This window comes from Elephantulus edwardii, unplaced genomic scaffold, assembly GCF_000299155.1.
Source record: "Elephantulus edwardii isolate Elephantulus edwardi_28Jun2011 unplaced genomic scaffold, EleEdw1.0 scaffold00471, whole genome shotgun sequence".
Taxonomy (NCBI): Eukaryota; Metazoa; Chordata; class Mammalia; order Macroscelidea; family Macroscelididae; genus Elephantulus; species Elephantulus edwardii.
The window spans coordinates 115,608-126,533 of NW_006400221.1; the positions used below are offsets into that span (position 1 = coordinate 115,608).

The 10,926-nt window shown below is 40.4% G+C and overlaps 1 pseudogene; it reads right to left on the bottom strand.

Moving 5' to 3' along the window:
• Positions 1-716: 716 nt before the first annotated feature.
• Positions 717-10,926, bottom strand: part of LOC102865676 — a 33,665-nt pseudogene continuing 23,455 nt past the window's right edge.

The window sequence follows — 10,926 nt, forward strand, 5'->3', positions numbered from 1 at the left end:
CCTTTTTACCCTACTGGAGAAGTTTTTGGATGTGCATAGGGATTTGAGTCTTAGAAGGTCCCATTCATCTATGTTATCTTCTCCTGGTTGTAGCTTTTCCAGGATACTGGGAAGACTGTTTATGTTGTGGATTAGGACTTCTAGTGTTGTTCCTAGCTTTTCTGTAATGAATTTCATAGTCCTTGGTTTTAGTCCTAGGTCCATGATCCACCTTGAGTTGGTTTTTGTGTAAGTAAGACTGGATTTTCAAGGCTCTCATTCCAGACCAGAACTAAAAATCCTCCTTACCAGGGCAAGATGAATTCTAGATGTTTCTTGCTCTAAACATATAAAGTAAGAAATGTTGAACTCTAAAATAGATCAGAGGCAGCATCTCTTACCTGACATGGATGAGACCTCTCCCAGTGAGCTTTAGGGAGGACCCCTAACTCAGCTAATATAAAACCTTTAGGAACTGGGAAGTGGGGTCATTGAGAACCACAGAGTGGGGACCGCGTGGAAGGGTGGGACACCTCAGACCAGGCTGGTGTTGCTTGCTGGTGCACACAGGAATAAAGAACTACAGATTACTACACATAGGCAGGCAGTTGATAAACAACGTTTAAGTCTATTCTCCTCAGAAGGGACTTCTTTACTCTGTTTTTCCTCCTTCCCCACCCCCCTGCCATCTACCTCAATTCCAAGGATAGCAAATATCACTTGAAGCATTGTCAACTTTACTCCAGTTCTGGCTGAGACGTGGTGACAGTAAGAGGGATGTCTGAATAACATATGAGGTAGAGAGGTGAGATTCAGTTGTAATAGAACAGGTAACAATCATGTGGAGACTGTGAATAATGATCCTTTAGGATGTCAAATTTCTGGAAACTAAGGAAGCATTATATGGAAAGAGAGGCTTTCAGGTATGATGATAGTGATGATCTAAATATGGGAAAATTATCCTGGATTATCTGAATGAGAACACATTATCACAAAGGTCTTTATAAAATGAAAGGGGAATAGGAAGACAAAGGGAGAGAAACTGTAAAATGGTGAATGGTGTTTTCTCTAAAGATGAAGGAAGTAGTCATGAGTGAAAAATGCAAGGATGTTGCTGCAACAACTGGAAATGGAAAAAAAAAATTCTCTAGAACCCCAGATGGAGTACTGGCTTGTGGCCTCTGTGGTTTTCATCTAGTTAAATCTTTTCCAGATATCTGACCTCCATAACTGCAAGAGAATACCTATGGAACACATATTCCCTTGGGCTTTGAGAAATCCTATCATTCTTTAACTGCTACCTAGCTTCTAACTTCTATGTGTGCCCTCAGCAATCTTTCACCCCTTCTGAGCTCCCTCAGTATGTACAAGTCTGAGCCCCTACCCTACACCCCTCTTCTTGCCACATGGAAGACAGGGGTTGTGGAGTTCAGAAAAAGATACCAACTTTATTAGTAGAAATGAGATGGGTAAGATAGTTTCCCAAAGGAAGTTGTTGTTACGTGCTTTGAGTCAAATATGACTCTTAGTGACCCTATGAACACCAGATCTGAAAGCTACCCTAACTTGTGTCATCTTTATCTCTGCCACACTAGAGCCCACTACTACTACAGTCATTGTGTCAATCCATCTTGGGCTGACCCTATACTATTCTGAGCATGATGCTTCTCTCCTAGCGATCTACCCAAAGTATGTGAGATGAAGTTTCACCATCCTTCCCTTTCAGCAGCATTCTGACCATTTGTCTGTTCTTTTGGAAGTTCATGGTATATTTAGTGCTTTTTTTTCAACATCACAATTCAAAGGCGTAGGTTATTCTTCTGTCATCTTTATTCACTGTCCAACTCTCAGATGCATAACAAGTAATTGGAAAGACCAAGGCTTGCATCAGGTGCATCTTAGCTTTCAAACTAACATCCTCACTCTCTAGCACTTGGAGAGGTCCCAGGCTGCAGCTTTCAGAGTACAACTCATCTTTTGATTTCTTGACTTCTGGTATCAAAGTTGTTGATTGTGGGTCTAAGTAAGATGAAATCATTGACAATTTATCATTTTTCTCCATCTATCATGATATTGCCTATTGGCCCAGCGGTGAGTATTTTTGTTTTCATAATATTGAAATGTAATCAATACTGAAGGTTGTAGTCCTTGATCTTTTGCAGCACTTCAAATTCTCCTCACTTTTCAGCAAGCAAGGTTGTGTATCTGAATAACATAGGTTGTTAATGAGTCTTCCTCCAATCCTGATTCTTCTTCATAAAGGTCAAATGTTTGAATTATTTGTTTGCTATAGAGATTAAATAGATTTAGAGAAAGGATACAGGTCTGACACACAATTAAAAAAAATTAAACTATGCATTATTTTTCTTCCCTGTTTGGACAAAAGCTTCCTGGTCTTCTAGGTACAGGTTTTGCATGAGCACAATTAATTATTCTGAGAGTTCCATTCTTCTCAATGTTCCCAAAGGAAGAGACATGCAAAATAGCCTTTGAAATGCCAATGATAAGGCTTTAAATAAATGGACTCCTGTTTGTCACTCTCTGCCATCGATTTATTCAACCAGCTTCTGTAGTCTTCATATTTACCTTAGAAATGTTCCCTCCCTGATGCACCTCCGCCTACTTTTGTGAACTTAACTTATCTCTCACTTTCTCTGCCTTCTACATTGTAGTCAGGGTTTTACTTAGGCCTACATATCTTAGTCAGAATATTGACAGACATCTTCATTGGCATCTAAAGCCATCTGTGAGTGATTTTTACTTCTGGTTTGTCTTAATCTGAAAGTCCTAGCAAGTCTCCACTGACAAAAGTGTAGTGGTTGCACATGAAGTTCGTTAACCAGGAACTGATCCAGACTTTATTGACACCACTTCATTTCTCAAGCTGAAAGAACTGAGGGAAAAATTCAAGCCTTTAGTTGTAGTACTGAAGGACTCTATGGGGAAAATATTAAATTCTACATGCAAGAAGCATCAGAAGATTATGGGTATAATATACATAGTCACTGTACCAAAAAGAATTTTCAGGAAGTAGTGTATGATGGTACTGAATAAAGAAGTCCTAGATGTACAAACTACTTTTTTTTAAAAAAATTCTTTTATGTTGGCTTGCTTACAAAGTTCACATACATTGTGTTTCACATTATTCTTCATTCATATGTATGTTTCATACAATCATTCCTAATCATTATGTTTTATAAAATTAATCACCACTGGACTTTCCAGATCCCTGCCAGATTTTTCCCATTTTCTTTATCCCCTCCTTCCATTCACCAAATTGTGCAACTCTGTGATTTTACCCCTACGCATCCTTATCCCTCTGCTCCCACCCCTTCCTCCCTTGAATCTCCATACATGTTTTACTAGTTTTCCTTTCATTTTTTACAATAATGGTCTTATGAAGTATTTGTACTCATGAGAGTGTTCATAGCAGCATAATTCACCAGTGTAAGAACATGGAAACAGTCCAAATGTCCAAGCACAACTGAATGGATTAAGAAATTGTATTACATCCGCACAGTGGAATACTATGCAGCACTTCTGATTCCATATTTTTAAAAATTCCTTATGTTTGATCAGCTCTTTAGCAATGGAAGAGCCATAGGTACATCTTTCTGTTTTCCAATTTTGGTCTTGCAAAATATTTATAATAACTTCCTGCAAATCTAGAATCAGCACTATCCCATTTTTAAGGGTCTCTTCATACAGCCTGGTAACACCAAAAGTATCTTTCTGTGCCAACAACTTTGTATTACAAATCCAGAATTTAGCAGATTTTTCAGCCTCAGGAATACTGGACAATATGGCAAACATTTCACTAGACAACATACCCTCTTCAATGAACTATAGATGTTCTGCCAGGATATTGTTAATTTTATTGGACAGTTCAAGTTCAGCATTCCTTATTTCCTCTTGTTTTTTCCAGAAGGACATATTCATTTTCTCTATTACTTTTTTTTGGCTTTCAGTTCCATAGGAGGCCGTTTATAGATTCTCCCCTTAGCCTTCGTCCATTGTCCCAGTTGTTTCCTTCGGTCCTCTACTACCTTTTTGTTAATACCTGGGTTAGTCTGGCCCCCATTTGGGACTCTTCCAGTCATGGTGAGCCCAACTATCTTATCCATAAAATGTTTTTGGGAAAGAATCTTTTACAACTTAGAGTCCGAAGTTTGTGCTTTTTGTTGAACGCTGTTGCATTCATTCCTTGTGGTCTTATTAGCTCTTATGGTAGATGTCCTTCGAATTACTGAATTAGAATTGACAGCATTCTCTTAAGGTTTCTGGTTTATAACTTTTTAATTTTACTGAACACATGATGTCGAGACTTGTGGTCTTGCTTAACGTTTGGATGTCTTTTGTTAATTTCCCCCTAAAGCAAAGTGTGGTACGGGTCCAGGGTTTGGTATGTTCAGTTTTTTTGTACTTGAACAAGGCGTGGCTGCAATGTACCTGTTAACATTTATATGCTGATCTTTGGTCACTGGTTTCTTTGATGCAAGGCTCCTACTGTGGGTCTTAACAACCTGGCAGGGAACTATCATTGGAGATTTTTCTCCTAGTCTTGTAAGATCTGCTCCTCTACTGAGTTGCAATGATTTAATTGGTAGAATCTTGATTTACGCTTTTCTAAAACATTGTTTTTTAGCTCTGTCTTTCAGTATAGCACTGTTAATAAAAGGTTTGCTCAAGGTCTGTTTAGGAGCCAGAGTGCTGATGACTGGATTATGAGAGTTAGTCTTATTTGCCTTGCTTACAGTACAAAATAGGAGCTGGCTTCCTCTTAGAGTCTGATAAGGTTTGGAGCAAGTTCTCTTCGCTTATTTACTTTGCTAAGTGATCCAAGTTTTTATGTTCAACCTGAGAATTCTCCATAGTCTATACCTTTAGTCTTTTTTTTGTGATTTGTCTTCTTTGTTGTTTTCAATTCTTACCTGTGAAGCGACCCAACAGGTTTTCTTGGTGGTTCTCTTACAGTGGATGATCCAGTTTTCAGCAGCTGTTAGTTTCTCCTGGAAGGTTTACAATTTAGGTTAGAATAAAAATATCCTGAAGTTTTGCTGAGAAGTTTTGGTGACTCTACCTTTGGTTTCTGGGTCCCAGGGTTATCGGTAGGTCTAGGCTGGAGTTTAAGCCCAATGGGACTTGTAGTTTTGACAGGCACAGAAACATGATTGGTAATGTTCTTTTTTGGTCTAGTAGATTTAGCAGGTATAGGGCATAGGGTCGTTATGAGTCACAAGCGACTCGATACCACATAACAACAACAATTGTTAGCTCTTAGATAAGATTTGGTATTTTGGCACATCAGCTTGCCCTTGGCTGCCAGGTACTCCTGGAACTATCTCTGCCACTCCTCAATAGATGTGGCTGTGGTGGCACTAAGCCCAGGCCCCACCTTGATTCCTCCAAGACAATTTGTCTTCAAATGCTGCATCTGCTTTAAGCACAATGCACCATCCAATTGAGGGGTTTTAGCAAATAGATGCAGCTCAATATATGTTTACTAGACCATAACAAGAAATTTGAAAGGTAGCTAGTTGGCCAACTGACCTGAAAATATCTAAAAAGATCCATTCCAAAAAGGAGATCCAATAGAGTATGGGCTCATTGACAGCATCATGATCGATTGAGAAGAGATTGAGGTTGTTAACAATTTCGGCTTGTTTGGTTCCACAATCAACATTCTTGGCACAAGCAGTAAGGGAATCAAAAGACTAACTGCATTAGGAAAATCTGCTGTAAGAGACCTCCCCAGAGTGCTGCAGAATAAGGATGTCAGTCTAGAGTCTAAGGCAAACCAGATCCAGGCCATGATCTTCACAATTACTTGCTATGCATCAGAGAGCTGGACAATGACCAAGGATGACAAAAGAAGAATTGATGCCTTTGAGTTGTGATACTGAAGAAAAATACTGAACATACCATGGACTGCCAAGAGAGCTAACAGGTCTGTCTTGAAGAGGGCGAACCAAGTTTCTCCTTGGAGGCTAGGATTTTTTTAAATTTTTTTTTTCTTATTGGCCACTTGCAAAATTTTTCTACTAGTTTATTTACAAAATTCTAATTCGGAGGCAAGGATTTTGAGACAGCATCTCACATACATTGAGCAGGCAACTAGTAGAGGCCAGTCTTTGGAAAAGGATATCATGCTTGGAAGGGTTGAGAAACAGCACAAGAAAGGAAGACCGTGGATGAGATGGATTGACACAATAACTGGGACAATAAGGGTAGATGTGTCAGAGATAGTGATATTGGCTCAGGATAGAGCAAGATTCAGAGCTATTGTGCATAGGGTTGTAGTATTGTGCATATGAATTGTAGTAGATTCAACACAGAAAAAAAAACCCCAAAAACCCACCACAACAACAATCATTGTATCACATGTAAGTGAAATATTACTGACTATTAAGCAGAAAGAACTGAAACTCCACAGTGAATTGCTAGGAAGTCAAGCTGGAGATAGGAAATGCCAAGGAACAAAGGATATTATTGTTGACTTTATTGACTTTATTATTGACTTTATTGTTGACATCTTGGTTGAAAGCAGAGAACACCAGAAAGATGTTTACTTGCATTTTGTTGACTATGCAACAGAATTTGATTGTGTGGATCTTAAAAAATTATAGATAATTCTGAGAAGACAGGATTATCCAAGACACTTCATTGTGCTTATGTGAAATCTGTGTTATTATTGTTGTTAGATACCATTGAGTCAAGTACGACTCATAGCACAATCATGAACAACAGATCTTAACACTGTCCTATCTGTCTTGTACATAGGTTGTTTTCAGAGGCCTGCTATTTCAGAAGTGGATGTCCAATCCTTCTTCCTAGTCTGTCTTAATGTGAATGTTCAGATTTAGAGAAGTATCAGACAGACCAGCAAGTTAAAGGTATATCCCTTATTGCGGAGTTAACTTTAGTGTCAGTGTTGTCCCTGCCTTTCTCACACACGTCTTTACCCACTTATTTCCCTGCTCCACCATCCACCAGGATACCCATCCACTTCTACCCCCTCCCTTCACATCTATCTCCCTTTGACCAGCCCTCCATCCAATAATTTATATATGAAGCTTCCATGGCTTCTGTGATTCCAAACACATCAGCTGATAGTAGTTCCTTAGGTTGAGATCAATGTCTCTGAAGTTTAGTCGTAATGTTTCCCAAGCAAAGGTGATGCATCCTGTAGAACTGGTGTGTAGATAGGCTTTTCTTGGCCAGAACGAATGCCGGAACAAATGTCGCGTGATTTTTGCGTCTTCAATTACCTGGGAAGATGGGAGGGTCTGAGAGTGGCCTCTAAGCTCCCCAGCTTTCAGCTAGGAAAACAAAGATTTGTCCTGGAAAGGGTTAAACCAGGTGGCTCCTTGGAGACAAGGATTCTGAGGCTCCGTCTAACATACTTTGGACATGTTGTGAGGAGAGACCGGTCCTTAGAGAGGGACATCATGCTTGGGAGGGTGGAGGGACAGCACAGGAGAGGAAGGCCCTCTATGAGGTGGATTGATTCAGTGACTGGGATAATTGGGATGGGAGTGTCGGAGACAGTGCGATTGGCACAGAACAGAGCGGAGTTTAGGGCTGTTGCACATAGGGTCGCTATGAGTCGCAAGCGACTCGACGGCACATAACAACAACAACAACAACAACAACATCTGTCTTGTGCCATCCTCACAATCTCTGACACACTCGATACCATCACCACAGTCACTGTTAATCCACCTGGCTGAGGGTCTTCTCCTTCACTGTCTCTCCATCTTTGCAAGCATGATGTCCCTCTCCAAAGAATAACCTCTTCTAGAAACATTCTCAAAATATGTGAGACAAAGATTTGCCTCCAAGGAGCACTCTGGCTGCACCTTTTCCAAGTGCAAAAAGAGCAATGGCCACGTGTTGTCATTGTTGTTGCTGCTGTTAGGTGTTGTCTAGTTGAGTACGACTCATAGTGACACCAAGAACAAAAGATCTAAACTTTGTTCTATCCTGTGCCATCCTCACACTTCCTGACACACAAGAGCCTATGGCAGTACACACTGTGTCAATCCACCTAGCTGAGGATCATCTTCTCCTTTGCTGACCCTTCACCCTTTCCAGCCTCATGTCCCTCTCCAAGGAATAGCACCTTCTAGGAATATATCCAAAGTATGTGAGGTAAAGCCTTATCATTCTTACCTCCAACGAGCACTCTGGCTGTACCTTCTCCAGCACATATCTGTTCTCTTATCTGTCCATGGGATGTTCAGTGCTCTTCTCCAACACCATAGCTCAAAAATGTCAATTCTTTTTCTGCCATCCTTATTCATTATCTGTTGAGAAATGTTGGGAGGAACGGAGGGCCTCTGGCCAGGACAGATCACCTAGTTCCCTATAAGTGCAAGCCTCCCAATGGCCTTTAATATGGGACAGAGAAAGCTCTCCTGAGTTTGGCCACACCAGCTTGAGAAAGCTCACCACCTGGAAAGATGACTGCCACATCTGTTGAGCTGGGAGTAATCCACATGAGGTTGTGGTATCCTACCCAATCCACATGTCGCACGTCTGCAAGCCCACCCTGTCTTCCTGTCTTCCTGTTTACTTATTCCTATGGAAGTGCACTGCAGCCTCCAATAAAGTTGAGCTGATTGACTCTCTGAATGGCTCCTGGAGTGGTGTATCTCCGTCATGCTTACCCCCATCAGGGTGTCGCTGTTTGTCGCTGGCAAACAGATAGCAGCAATTATCTAGCTTTCAGAGGCATAGCAAGTAATCAGAAAGACTATGGCCTGAATCAGATGTACCTTAGTTTTCAGACAGACAGCAAGTCACTGAAAAGATGGAATCAAGTACACTGTAATCCTCAAATTGACATCATTGCTTCTTGATACTTTGAAGAGGTCCCTGACTACAGACTTATTCAGAGGAATAATCTCTTGATCACCTGACTGCTGGTTGTTGTTGTATGCGCCATCGAGTCACCTGTGACCCATAGTGACCCTATGTAATGCAGCTCTGAAGTCTACCCTGTTCTGAGCCAGTCTCACTTATTCTGACACACCAACACCAATTGCCCTATTTACTGTATTTATTCATTTCATCTGTGGTCATCTTCCTCTCCTGCACTGTCCCTCCACACTTATAAGATGATATCCTTCTCCAAAGACTGGTCTATCCTGGACATGTGCCCAATATACATGAGAAAGAGCTTAAAAATCCTTGCATCTTTAGAATATACCCTGAGAAAATAAGAACTGAGGTACATATGGAGATTTGTACACCAATGTTCATAGTAGAATTATTCACCATTGCAAGAACATGGAAATAGCCTAAATGTCCAATCACAAATGAATGGATTGAAAAATTATAGTTCATTTATACAATGGAATACTATGCAGCACACAGGAACAATGACTTTGTAAATTATTACCTAACTTGGGAGGGCCTGGAGAACATTATCCTGAGTGATCTAACTCAGTTCTACAAGGATAAATATTATATAAAAGCAGTGTTGTAGAATAAGGATCCAAGAGGGGTGGGAGAGGTTGGAAGCAAAGGGGTGAGGATGTCCAAGGGGAGGGGAGGATTACTCATGGGGTTGTACAATTTTTTGGGTGAGAAATGGAAAGAATTTGTTCTTGAAAACAATGTATTCAAATTTTGTAAATAAATTAGCAGACAAGGTAAAAAAGTTAACAATACAAAAAATAATTATGAAAAAAAAATCCCAACCTCCAAGGAGAAACACTCTCTCAAAGACAGACTTTTTTCTCCCCCTTGGCAGTCCATGGTATGTTCAAGACTCCTCTCCAGCACCACAACGTGAAGACATCAATTCTTCTTTCATCCTTAGTCATTGTCCAGCTCTCTGAAGCATAACAAGTAATTGCAAAGACCATGGACTGGAATAGAATAGAAACACCTTAGTCTGTTATCATTGCTTTTCAGCACTCTGGAGAGGTCTCTGACAGAAGATTTTCCTAGTGCAATTCATTTTTTTATTTCCTGACTGCTGGTGTTAAGAGTGTTGAATGTGGGGCAGAGCAAGCTGTAATTGTTAACAACCTCAACCTCTTCTCCATCTATCATGGTGCTTTCAATTGGCTTAGTGGTGAGAATCTTTGTCTTCTTGATGTTGAGCTTCAATACATACTGAAGACTATAGTCCTTGAATTTCTGCAGCAAGTGCTTCAGGTCTTCTTCAATTTCAGTAAGCAAGGTTGTGTCATCTGCATTATGTAGGTTGTTGATGAGTCTTCCTCCTATCTTGATGCCACACTCCTCCTCATAAAGCCCTACTTCCCGAAAGATCTGTTCTGCATATACATTGAAAATGTATGGAGACAGGATGCATCCTTTTCTGATTTTGAACTGTGCAGTGTTTCCCTGCTCTGTTCTGAAGACTGCTTCCTAATTCAAGAATAGGAATCAAGTATTCTAGGATTCCCATTTTCCTCAAAGTTAGCCACAATTTGTTGTGATCCACACAGTCAAATGTCTTTACTTAGTCAATGAAATACAGATGGACATTCCTCTAGTACCCTTTGCTTTCTGCCAAGATTCATTTGTGATTGGTAATAATGTCTCTAGTGCCACAACCTCTTCTACCAAGTTTCTTGATTGTGGAACCAAGTAAAATTAAGGTGTTGACAGTTGCAATCTTTACTTAATCGATCATGAAGTTGCCTATTATTGCCGGCGTGAGGATTTTGGTTTTCTTGACATTGATATGAAATATGTATTGAAGGCTGTATTGGTTGATCTTCTAGAGCAAGTGTTTCAAGTCTTCCTCACTTCCAGCTAGCAAGGTTGTGTCATCTGCATTTGGAATCTGTTGTTGTTGTTATGTGCCGCCGAGTCACTTGCGACTAACAGCGACCCTATAAACAACAGCCCCAAACCCTGCTCTATCCTGTGCCAATCACATTGCCTCTGACACACCCATCCCGATTACTCCAGTCACTGAATCAATCC